General features: G+C 44.1%; 1 protein-coding gene across 3 annotated transcripts in view; it reads right to left on the bottom strand.

Annotated features, from left to right (window-relative positions):
* The window catches only part of ctbp2l (C-terminal binding protein 2, like), a 92,557-nt gene extending 80,590 nt beyond the window's left edge, over positions 1-11,967 (bottom strand). For 2 of the 3 annotated variants that reach the window (XM_072372978.1, XM_072372981.1), the window contains exon 1: positions 11,541-11,967. The gene's annotated coding sequence lies outside the window, so the exon portion shown is untranslated. The remainder of the gene's footprint in view (positions 1-11,540) is intronic. The other variant, XM_072372979.1, reaches the window with a different exon arrangement.
* Positions 11,968-12,242: the final 275 nt, after the last annotated feature.

Raw genomic sequence — 12,242 nt, 5'->3', positions numbered from 1 at the left:
ATATCTGAATCATATGCGGTCAGAAGTGATCGGGTGTAACCAGCTGGCTAATGTTAGCAAACCAAAGACAGGTTGTACCCAACTTCTCACAATCACCCAGCAATTAAGAACTGGAAATAATGAGCAGATCAAACATGAATCATGATCACCAATAACAATTATTTACAACCTTTGTTTTATTTTCTTCCCAAATGATTGGCATTCTGTTTACCTGACATAAACCCCCTCTGCTCACCCGCAGCATGAGGAGCATTATACCAAACAGATAAGACTTAAAGAAAGAAAAAAAACACGTTATCGCTCTGCAGCTACGGCTTTGGCTGGGGAGATTACGACAACTCGGTTGCCAACTTCCATGCTTTAAGCTGTCTCATTGCCTTCTCAATTGGATAATTAATGTTGCCATCAAAAATCACACACAGCAATAATTTAAATTTGTATGGACTTAAGTAAATCATAGCAGGAGACCTTTAAATTTACGACGTCGGGTCTGGGAACAGTAAGAGGCTTCCTTTCTTTTTTACACCAGGAAGCAATGACCTGTGATTGTGGAGCTGCCACTCAAGGTAGGAAGTCGCACACAATTTTCCTCCTTCGCCTTACCTCCTAGTGATTAGAGGAACATCTGCAAACACAGACAGCCCTCCCCGCTTCTCTTTTCATATTTTACACAAGCAAACTCCAGGAATCATTACCCAACATGAGCTCATCATTAACACATTCATAATGCAGTGTAATGGATTATATAATTGCTCCATTAATCAAGGGAGCCACCGCAGCATACTTTCCTATAGATTAGTTTAATTATGGGAAATGCCTCTGTTAAAATAGATGCTCTGTTTGCATTAGCAGAATTCAAAAGTCTCCATTTTGCAGTGGGGATTTGCAGCTGGCTGAAGTTTGGAAACATCTTGGCAACATACAGCCCCAAGTTTGCTCGCTGATAACTCTTCACTGATAATGTGTCACGGCAGGAGGATGCAATGAAGGAGTAAGCAAAAGGGCAAACGCTTTTCAGAAAACCAGCCGTCACACTCCAAAGTCACTAACGTCCCAATATTTATCGGAATGTCGCAGCCAGCACCTGTGTGATGAATATTCCAGCTTTATATAGACAGAATAGTATATGATGCTGGAAGCATCTGAAACGGATTTTTAAAAAAAAAAAAACGTAGGCATGGAGGTATTTGTCATCTGATTCCAGCAGCTGGCATGACTTGTGAAGCCTTAATCCAACAGTGTCATCAGTTATTTGTCAAGAAAGAGATAGACGGGTCCGACACTCCATCCTCCTCACTGTTGGGAGGCTGAGTATCTAAGTGTGGTTACTGCCCTTTAGTTTGAGTGACATTTGACCATCACCACCGAGGGACACTCAAGGTATTTTAGTTTTCTCATCCTTATCAAAAGGTCAGTGGCAGACAGAGACCCTTATGCACTGATGACAAGAAATAACAGCCTTCGTTGGGGGTGTGGGGGGGTGTTACATAAGAAAAATCGTTTTGGATATACAGAGATTGCAGCACACTTATCACCTCTCGTCTGCTTCCTCCCCCAGACTGTACTTAAAGCGACTGTCTTCTATTATTTTGCCTTGTACTTGCAGTTGAAGGGGAGAGTGGGTGAGCCTGAACATTTTATTTATTTATTTTTTTTTTTAACTCCGGCATCTATAGAAAAAAAGTCCTAATAAGCCGCAAATCCAAACAGGGCCCCGAGTTGCTGGTCCCTTCGTCAATACCTTCATGGAAACAAACAACTAAATGGTTTGTGGTTACTGTCAAGATGTTGGCAAAGCTTCACAAAGCTTAAAGCCTTCTGCCAATAACACAGCCTGAGCCAAGCAGAAAGACGGAGCGAGACACACAGAATAAAAGATGGCAAGCAATGTTTTTCCATTGTGAGACATGCCTATGTAATGCTTGAAAAATAGGAAGAGCTTACGCATTCACCTCGCTGAAGTGACATTTAAATACGCAGGAGCCATTTTCTTTCTCAATCCCTGAACCCCCCCCTCACCACCTCCGTTCTCTCATTCCCTCTGTCCCACTGTAATTTGAAGCTGTCACAAACAAATCCTCCTTGTAGACCTTTCCAAATGTCAGGTTCCATCAAGCGGGGTGACAGCCTCAAAAAAAAAAAAAAAAAGAAATCAGGCCCTTGGAAACTTTTGTCGGGAGTTCAAGCACACATGCATATTTATGGCCATTCACAAATTCACTCCTCGCACAGTAGCTGGAGTAGGAAAAAGGACTGGCTGAGCCACTGATCTGACAGTTCCTTTTTTTCTTTTTTAAAGTACTGCCCCGCATACAAACGTGTTTTGTTTTTTTTTTGTTTGTTTTTCTTTAAATATCTCCAGCCAGAAAATGGCCGTGGCTATTAGCCCAGTTTTGTCTGGGCAGGTAGTGATCTGTCAAGCACTTTTTCCCTTCATAGTACAAAAATAACTTCTTATCTCCTCTACCAGACACCACTGAGCTCTACAATCAAGTAAGTTAAGCCAGCAGAGCGATATTTGGATACAACAGGTGGGATTGTTCTGTAGAAATTAAACATCGCTTCAACACAACACCCACTACCTTAATAACAGTTTAAAAAGCATGAATCGGTTTAAGAAGCAACAGATGTGGTGACCAACTTCTCTTGTTTTAAATTAGGTGGAAATACAGGTAAAGCTCATTTTCCTTTGGACAATTATTACTGACTCCCCCCAACCCCAAAGGTCTGACCCAATAACTTTTGTTAATGAACCAGCTAGTTGCTGGTCAGTACCAGTCAAACTGAAATCCCAACGATTCCTCGTGTTGGCAGGTCAGTCGATTCTTTAAAATATCACAAAAGAGAACTGTAAGAAAAAAAAAAAAAAAGGATGTAATTGATCTGCGGTCGACAAATTTGGGTTTGCTAATAGTAGATGCAATTCATGCAATACTACAACTGTACACTCCGTCTTCGGTGTATTCATTTTAGCCTCATTAGAAAAAATAAATATATCTTTGTATCAACCAAAATAAAATGTCCACAGACAATTAAAAACACAGCAGCAACGCTGTATCAATTTTTTCCCCCATTCACCAATTCTGTGAACTGTAGACCCCACTGGGTAACTGAACTGGAAAATAATTAGCACCATTACTCACTTATTCAATTTGAGAGCAACTCGCCGAGATTCGAACTGAAAAGGTTTATTGGACAATTGAAACAAAGTCTCGAACTGATCAGGGTCAAAAACACCTAAATATCAAGCAGACTCATGACCTCTTGCACATGTAAGGTTCCTAAACAAACTGTTAGCAGGAGGAACAATCGCATGTGTAATTTTACGACGCCGCGTGTGAGGGAACGAGATGGAAAAAAAGCAAGAGGAGCTAATCAACTCTAACTCTTCAGTGGCACTCCATGAACTGTCTGCCACTAGTTCTGTATGCACAAAGAGCGCATGGCATCAATAAGTCAACACGCCGCTGCGGCAGGAGAGGATCCAAACTCCTTAGCCGTGAACAGAGACACGCATCTCATGTGAGAGTGCAAAATTAAACTAAATTCTGCAGATGATAAGCTAGAAAGATGAAAAGTATCTGGAGTTTACGAAGTAGCCGTGAAGACATTCTAAACAACCTGCTCCGGAGCACAGAAAAAGCTGCCGTGTGATGGCACTGTGCAGGAGATGCTGGAGGTCTTGGGGGTTAAAGGAGGAAGAGAGAGGGGGAATATAAGCTCTTTTTCTTCCGTTTCAAGCGGTTCGACTGCCATCTTCCAGGCTGTGCCATCGCAGCTGCACATCGTGTTGACATGTCCAGAAGGCCGGGCTGGTTTGGGGTGTTTCTCCCACCCCTCCGCATTTTTCCTCTTCGTTGCCTTGCATCAGGCACAAGATCTGAGGCTTTAATATGGCTGCCAGTGAGACAACAGCCATTTAATAACAATGCAATAGTTCCTCACAGCAGTGGTCCACTGTCGCTCACACACCCTGCCGTGTGCAGATGGTACATTGTCTGTGATTTACGAAAACACTCTCCTTACTGAGATGTTTTCCTTTTCGTTCTCTACAACACACGCACACACACACAAACGCACTGTTCTTTTTGTCAGCAATACTTAACTCTCAGCCCATACAGTCATATTTTGTAACAGGTCAGCTGAGGTGGCCGGTCCCAGAGGTGATCCAACAGCGTATGAGTGTTTGTGTGTGTGTGTGTGTGCGTGTGTGCGTGTTTGTGTGTGTGTGGTTAGCAGTAAGCATCTTGCATGTGGCTCATAGCCTCCCGCGGTGGGGGACATCTGGAGGAGGCGTTACCATGTACACAGAGAAAAGAAGAAGAGTTCAGGCCTGAAATATCAGCCTCCAAGGACACAACAGGCTTTCATTACCCTACAAAGGGGAAAACAGTGGTCAAGATTTATTCCTAAAACGGAGCTAATGCTACTATAAGATGGTCACCTTGCAAAGTTACCTGAAAACTCATTCTTATAATCAGTGCCCCCCCCCCATACACACACTGCTGAGTGCAATTAGGGTACATTCTGATGAAAATGACCCTTAATTCAGAGTAAGGAAAAAGCTTTGGAATACCCATTTCACAAGGTAGATGTTCATTATGAGCCAGCAGGGAAGAGCTTCCTCTTAATAGAGTGTCAGCCATAAACATACCTCATCATCAGCGAGCCTGCCATTTGATCTCACCTCTGGGAGTTCTGTGCTGGGCGTCTTCATTCATTTCTTCTGCGTTTGACTGCCTGTTTACTCAGTAATGGACTCTGCCCGGAGAGTTGTTAAGGGGAACAAAGTGAAAGCGCCCGACGCTCTGCTGAGGCCGTGATTAACGAGTGAATTAGAAAACAACTCCGGGTCACCTTCTTTTACATTGTGATGGACGATCTCATGTGGAAATCTGATAGCCTTTGTTATAGGTGAGCCACAACCGGGATCACAGGTGGAGCGAGGCGATGGTGCATTTACAGTGTGTACAAACCTCTCCAAGAATCTTCAATCAGTCCACGCTAGTCTTTAATCAACAGCTAAAAAGGAATGCGGACATGATCAAAGTGGGATGCTTTATTGTTTCGGCAATAAACATCCCACTGAGAAGTGTGCATGCAACTGTGTCCACCACTGTCTGTAAAGCTTTAGCTAGCACTGCCCTAGTTCAGCTGCGTATGTGCCATCTCTCCTGTCACAGGCAGTTTACAAGACGGGGAATGAGGACTGCCATCTGTCCCACCTCTATGGGGTGCACAGAGGGACGTTTTGCTCAGTTTTGGCATGCCTGACTTCCCCTAATGCTGCACAAATGTTTAGACACATTACATAAGCAATGAAACCTTCACTGGGGTAGAGGAGGGATAGAGATGGATACAGGCAGAAAAAGAGAAGAAAAAGCAAAGGAGGAAAAGAGATAAGAAGTGTTGAGAGCTGCTTCTGGTCTTTTCATTCCTCTGACTAAACACACGCTCAGGCAGACAAGAGCACTACAGGGCTGCGGAGGTGTTGCTATAGGGTACGTGTCGAGGAAAGAACTGGAATAAGGAAGTCCAGTTTGAAAGAAAATGCCAAGACTCCACACGGGGTGTTTTTTTCATTGTTAAGGGAGGATTGTATCTCCGGGAAGTTTTCACAGCTGCAGTAAATCTATCTATAACATCTAGAATTCTGCCCCAGTAAACACTTAGACCAATGTTGCAAAGTACATGTAAGTGAGCATTTGTTGTAAGATGTTGTTACTTTGCACTTCCAAAAACATAAAGCTGAGAAACTATATATTTTTCTAAAACCGCTCAAAGAAAAAGGTGCATTTGAGGAAAGAGCTGAGCGGAAAAAGACTGATTCTTCCAGTGTGAACCATCCCCTCCTAACCGCTGCTTCATGGGATTTTCTCCACTATGCGTTTAACTTTTATAACATTTCACGGCAGCATGAATGTCCTCGTCTGCATCGCTCTCATCCCTCGTAAAGTGAAGGACGTTGGGTATGCAGCCACCAAAAACAGCTCGTGTGCAATCCTCTGAAAGCCAACAGCGCTTGGCCATGCAGTTGGTTTCACTCCAGCAGAAAAGCAGATTGTTTGTCCACTATGATTTCTTGTCTTAAGGACCAACAACACTACCAGTGCAAGTAAGGGTCGTCTTAATCCCAGATTGTTCCACATATTTTAAGAGTGCCTGTGGCAGCACCGCGATATAAGCAGGACACCCGCTATTTGCAAAGCTGCGTGAGGCATCAACGCAGAGCAGTTACAGAATCATACAGGAACTTAGAACTTTGTCCATCCACCTGAACTCTTTCTTTCTTTCCACCTCAACTTCTGTTCCACTGTTCCAAACTCATAAAAAGCACCCTCCAGCTCCCCAGGGTTCCAGCATGGACGCACCAAAACACCAACATGGCTGCCGGGTTTTAAATTCTAACAGTTACTCACAAAAGCTCACCATTTCCTATCCAGTCCGCCCATTTTTTATATACATTTCAAATATTTGCCTATTTGCTACTGATTGCTGTTTGGTGAAATGACAACTGGATAAAGTTTGGTGAAATGATGAAAAGTGTGCAGCAGACATATTGCAACTTTACTGCATTCAAAAGATATACTTTAAGCATAGCACAGAAAGGCAAGCAGTGACCCCCCCCCACCCCCCACCCCCGCCGCTCCCCCATAAAAGGGCTCATCCCAGCCACAGTACTTGCAGTGCCTTTAATCACTGATTTTATCATTTCCTCAGTGCATACACAATGTGAGGTTGAAAGGTATCTCTACTGGTGCTACATGACATGCAAGCGATATCTGTGGGGACATCTGCGTTGCTAAGAATTTGACAGCAAGATGAGGCAACCCAACAGTTTCATTAGCTCTGCTGATATACAGATACACAGCAAAAAGCTGCACATGCCATGTAATAGAGGCTTCTTAGGCCGACTAAGCAGCAAGGGATCTGTTTCCATGGTGGTCCTTCTCCCTTCCTCGTAGTCTCCCCTGCAATTAATGATGCACAGTGATTTTCCTGGAACCACCTCCCATCCTGTGCTTGGGTTGCTTTATGCATTTATACAGTATATGTGACTCCGTTTGTGCATGCTTGCAAGAAAGAGCCAAATTTTCTCTGCACCAGAGGAGTAACTTCTGAATTAGTATTCAGCAATGAGATAGATATCTGGCAATGATGTTGAATTTGTAAGCATGCACCTCGTCTTATAATGTCTTTTAGTAGCTTTGTAAACACTTATAAATGCAGGAGATAGCAACAGCACCCCCCCCCCCCCCCCCCTCTCTCTCATCAGACTCACACATCTCCAAAGAAACCAAGGGCAGGAGAGGAGGAGGAGGAGGAGATATTGCAAATCACATTATGGGACATGAAATTAATCCACCCTCCCAAAACATTTGGCCTTCACACAGTTTAACCTTGAAACTGCTTTTCATTCCCTTGCATGACTTCATAAAACCCCCTCTGTCACAACCAAAAGAGCAAGTCTGACATTACAACAATGGCTTTGCTAAGGTAATTATTCAATGGGATCCTTCACCGTGCGGATGATACGTTGTAATTTCATTTCACTTATGTCTGTTTCATAATGTAATACACAATTGAGCAGGGGCGCTTTACATCCCAAAAGACCATTTCCTCCTTAAGATAATAAAATCCTTTTGTGCTTGCCTTTGAGAAATCCTTGGTGGATTATGCGAGTGCAAATTCAGAAGCACATCAATTAATATGCATTAAATGAAAGTGTATTAAGTTGTAAGAAAATAATTAATAACTCTAATTGCTGTGCCGCCAGTTGGCCAGGCGACATCGTACCTTAACGCTAACTAGGCTGTCTCTGACATGGCCAACAGGGGCCAACGTACAAGTGTTACTTGACCTTTTACATCACTGAGAGACGATGCACTTCCACTTTATTATAAAGCCCCCTTACACTCCCCCGACACTAATGTAGAGCAGTCCAAGGTAAAAGCACAGGAAGACCGTTAGAACCAGTCCAATAATAGCAGAAAACCTGCAAGCCAGATAACCACGAGGCTGAGCTCTTCTGTTTCAGCCAGGATAAAATACATCTGTTTGTGTTAGAGAATACTGTAGATCTCTTATGCAAGCCCTATCATTGGATCTTCTCCTTTTGTACAGTACAGAGAACAGCACTGACACAGGGTACCACTTTCTCCTTTACAATGAAAGAGACACCCATGGTTCTAATTATCCTTTGCTCTTGTGTAGCTGCGGAGAACACAAGTGCTGCTACTGTCGATGAAATTATAGCAATGCGGGAGTAAGCAATGACAGCAGAAGAATCCCCCCCCCCTCCCATCTCTTCCATGCATGTGCATAGTCTTGCTAAAAATTGAGGAGGCAGCATGCCTCAAGTGAAAACGGAGGCAGAGAAGTGGGATTGACACGTAAATTGTTTCTTTGAGATATCTTTTCAGTAAGTCATTTGTAAAGATCAGTGGGGTTGTGGAACCATGAGGGAGAAGCTCCGGCAGAGTAATGGCTCCTTCAGCTGGTGAGAGTGCCCAAGATACTAAGTAGTTTTTCCACTGTTTTAAAATCGTCCACTTTGACCATGAGCTATCCATGGCTAGGCCTGCTGTCTTGATCAGTTTACAGTTCCAACTTCATGTTCCCCCCCCCCCCCCCCCCCCCTCTCTTTCTTTTTTGGTCAAAACTACCCTGACTTTCAGCTAAATCAATCTTGCCTTTAGTTGGAGATAATGAGCACGTTCAGCTGGCTTCAAATGAACACCGTTGCTCCCGGGCTCCTCTGCTCAACGCAGTCACATCACACAGACACTTTTGAGGAAGGCACAAAGGAGGAGAGAAGTCTCAGCCTTCTGAGACCAATTAAAAACACATATCAAATTGACCTAAAAGAAGAAAAGTAATGCATTCATTTACACTGATGCCCCGTCCCAATAGCTTCTCCTGACAAACAAACTACCTTGAGAGAAAAGAAAAAAAAAATAATCATTTCTCTCATCTCTGCAGGATTGAAGACCACACTGAGCAGAAACAGGTATACAAGTTCTCCCACAGCATACGTTCCAGCTCATTCAAAGGACATGGAGCAAGATTTACCACCTTAGGAGCCCTGTATGTATACGCTGGAGTAGGTGATCCTTTTTTATTGAACTTAAGTTAAAACACTTGTGACATATGCGATTACTTGTTCCAAAAAAACCTCAAATTGGCTATCAATATCATATCCTTGAAAATTTTTCTTCCAAAGAGCCGTCCAAACCCAAAAGCTAGACCATTTTCAATCATAGGAGGTATCAATTTCAGTTCAATTAAGCTCTAAAAGCTCTTCAAAAAAAATATAAATGGAAAGGAAAGGAGGATTTCAGGCAGCTCCTCAACTAAAGCAGTCCCAGTCAGAATTATTTCCACGACATATTTAGTACCAAAGCCCAGCGGGTATGCAGCGACTCTGAAACATGTTCCGTCTCGCTTCCACAGCACTTTTAGGGAGGCCGCTCTCATAAATCCCCTCTAATGGTCGCTGGTGAGGGAACTTTTTAACATAGAACTTAGCAGCCACTGTTATTCACCCGCAGAGCGAGAGTCTTGGGATGATGGATGGTAATAAATATTGCACGGGGCTAACAGAGGTCTCCTCAGAGACGTTCAATTGCCTTGAGTGATAGGGTGCTGCTCGGCAACACAGGAGAGGATGGCAGAGGGCAGGCTCTTCGCTGGGCCGACTGAGTGAGTCTGTTCAATATCCTCAGTGGAAACGTGACAGTCCCCGTTCTACGTGATAACACTGAGTCACAATGTGCAAAGCGTAAAGAAAAGCAGGGGGGATCGGAATAAATTTGCCTCCGTCTTCTATTTCAACTTATGTACAGCAGGTTTGTTGGTTATGGATGAGGAACTGATCTACCAACAGCGAAAGAACAACCCACTGTGGATGTACCTGGCATGTGAGGGGGAAATAATACTGCTCAGTGTTATGACCCCTTCCCTGCTGCTCTTGTGACTGGAGCTGTTAAATTGAGCTTTCTGACAAGGGAGCTCTGTCGAGCTCATCTGCCCACCATCTTAACTGCTTCCATGACAATGGCCCACAACAGAGCAGATGTCCAGGCTGCACACATCTGTAGTGGCCTTCGACTCCTCCGGATACCCTCCTCCCCTTCCTGATCTAATACATGCACATGGGTACTCATAAGTAAGACAATGAGCTGCGCTACTGAAGTCGTCTCTAAGTTAGCTACTTTAAGATTTACTCCCCCCCCCAAAAAAAAAATCCAATACATGTCCTGTTATCATCTTTTCAGATTAAGCACTGAATTAATTAATCCAATTATATGTAAGAGTACTTAATAGAGAGTGCATTTAAAAAAAAAGTTAATACAAACCAATCAGCAGCATATTCACACGCATTCTGCAACTTGTACTGGCCGTAAACAGAAGATGCACTTTCCATAGCAGTTCTTTTTAAGTTTACACTTGCAGCCAAGTTGCTGAATCCTCACTGAAAATAATAGCTCAGCAACTTAAAGCTTAAAGTTCCAGTCCAATCCAAAGTGCTGGATGTTTCAGGGGAGTCCTGGGGGGCATCCCAGGAAACAAGAGGGTGCCTGGCTCAGTTTCACTGCACTTCCATTTTACTCAACAGCTTTCAGACTACAACTGAGTGCTCACTATTCTCCACCAGCTTCTACCCTGCAAACTCCACATCTCCAACCCCACACTTATCCACAAAATCCTCACCTGCGTGATTCCTCAGGGGCATCACGAGCAGGTGTTTGATCCCTTCCATCGTTTGTGGGTTCCTGGGATGCAAAAAGTTTAGGAAGCCTCTGATCCTCTGTAATGATGCGTTGCAGCCTCTGCAAAGCTCTTCCTGGGAGCTTTTAAAACTGAGCCGAGGCCACGTCCGTGTGAAAGGTCTGTGACATTTGAGGCAGCCTGGACTGAAGATGTGCTCTGTTGTGGTGACTTGTGTGTGTGTGTGTGTGTGTGTTTAAGACACACGGGCAAAGCAGTAAACAGCACTTTAGATTACACTGTGTGACGTCTTCTACGGCACTATTTCCCCCCACAAAAACTCACTCATTCGGAACAAGTATGCGGTATTAGAGGATTTATGAGCAAGTAGTCTCGCTGGAAAGCTCAACTCCACAACCACTCAACACACTCTCTGGCCACTAATGCACTTCCTATTTTGTATTAGCCGACACACTCTCTCCGTACGGAGTCTCGTTGCGTGCAAAAACAACACAGTGCCCGCGTCTTCGCTTAATGTCCCCTTTCCACGCTAAAATTAACCGCACAATTTCAGCGCTGGAGGTAAAACGCGGGCAATTCGCGTCCACGTTAGACGGGGCAGCTATAGCGTGGTCAGAAATCACGTCTGTGGGTGTTCAAGCCACCCGTCCATTCCCCATCTTCATGGCGCAGTAAGGTGGACACACATGGTCAGAGCTGTATGCGGACCTGAAACCCGACGGCAGCCAGCCCGAGCCAACTCTTATTTGCGAGCCCAAACTGAATTAAACGTGAAAAATGCGTCTTGCCGTGCTGTATAGGAGCCTTACCTGGATGAATGATGTCTGGTCGCAAGTTGAGAAGCAGACTTTTTCTTTTTTTTCTTCTTCTTCTTCTTTTTTTTTTTTTCAAGCACACGTCGGCGGCAGCATCATCCGCTTCAGGACAAATGTTTCATGCGAAGATTTGATTTGGAGTAATTCTGATTCCACCTTGTTAATCCTCCGTGCAGCTTCTTTCCAGCAGACGGGAAGAGATGACAAGATAGCAGAGGAGTGATAACCTAACAGGGAACAGGCTGCAATGTGTCTAAAAAAAAAAAAAAACGAGTCCTTGTTTATTAAAATACGGCGGAGCATGAACGCCGAGTAGGTGTCTAACTGTTTCACCGCTTTATTTTTTCCTCCCCCTCTCGCTCCCTGTCTCTCTTTGGCTGTAGTCTGTCTAACTCTCCTTTTTTATCAAGGCGGGGTCTTGGGTCGTTTAAACCAATGACATAAACCAAACCGAAGACGACCCCCCCCCCCTTCCTCCTCCCCCTCCTCTTCCACCACCACCACATCACACGGAGAGACGCTCACCTTCCGCTCACATACTTAGCAAAAAAATGATGAGGTCAAATGGGAAATTTTGGTTTCTTCCACTGGAACGAGCCTATCTCTCCGTTAAAGTTTTTTGAATTGAGAATCGTCTTAAAGGGGTACAGTGAGATAAAAAAAAAAAACTCTCTCATTTAGCCTTGGACATGCTCT

Source organism: Leuresthes tenuis, unplaced genomic scaffold, assembly GCF_036924035.1.
Source record: "Leuresthes tenuis unplaced genomic scaffold, fLeuTen1.0.hap1 SCAF_20, whole genome shotgun sequence".
NCBI classification, from domain to species: Eukaryota; Metazoa; Chordata; class Actinopteri; order Atheriniformes; family Atherinopsidae; genus Leuresthes; species Leuresthes tenuis.
This window is presented reverse-complemented; position numbering and strand designations above follow the sequence as displayed.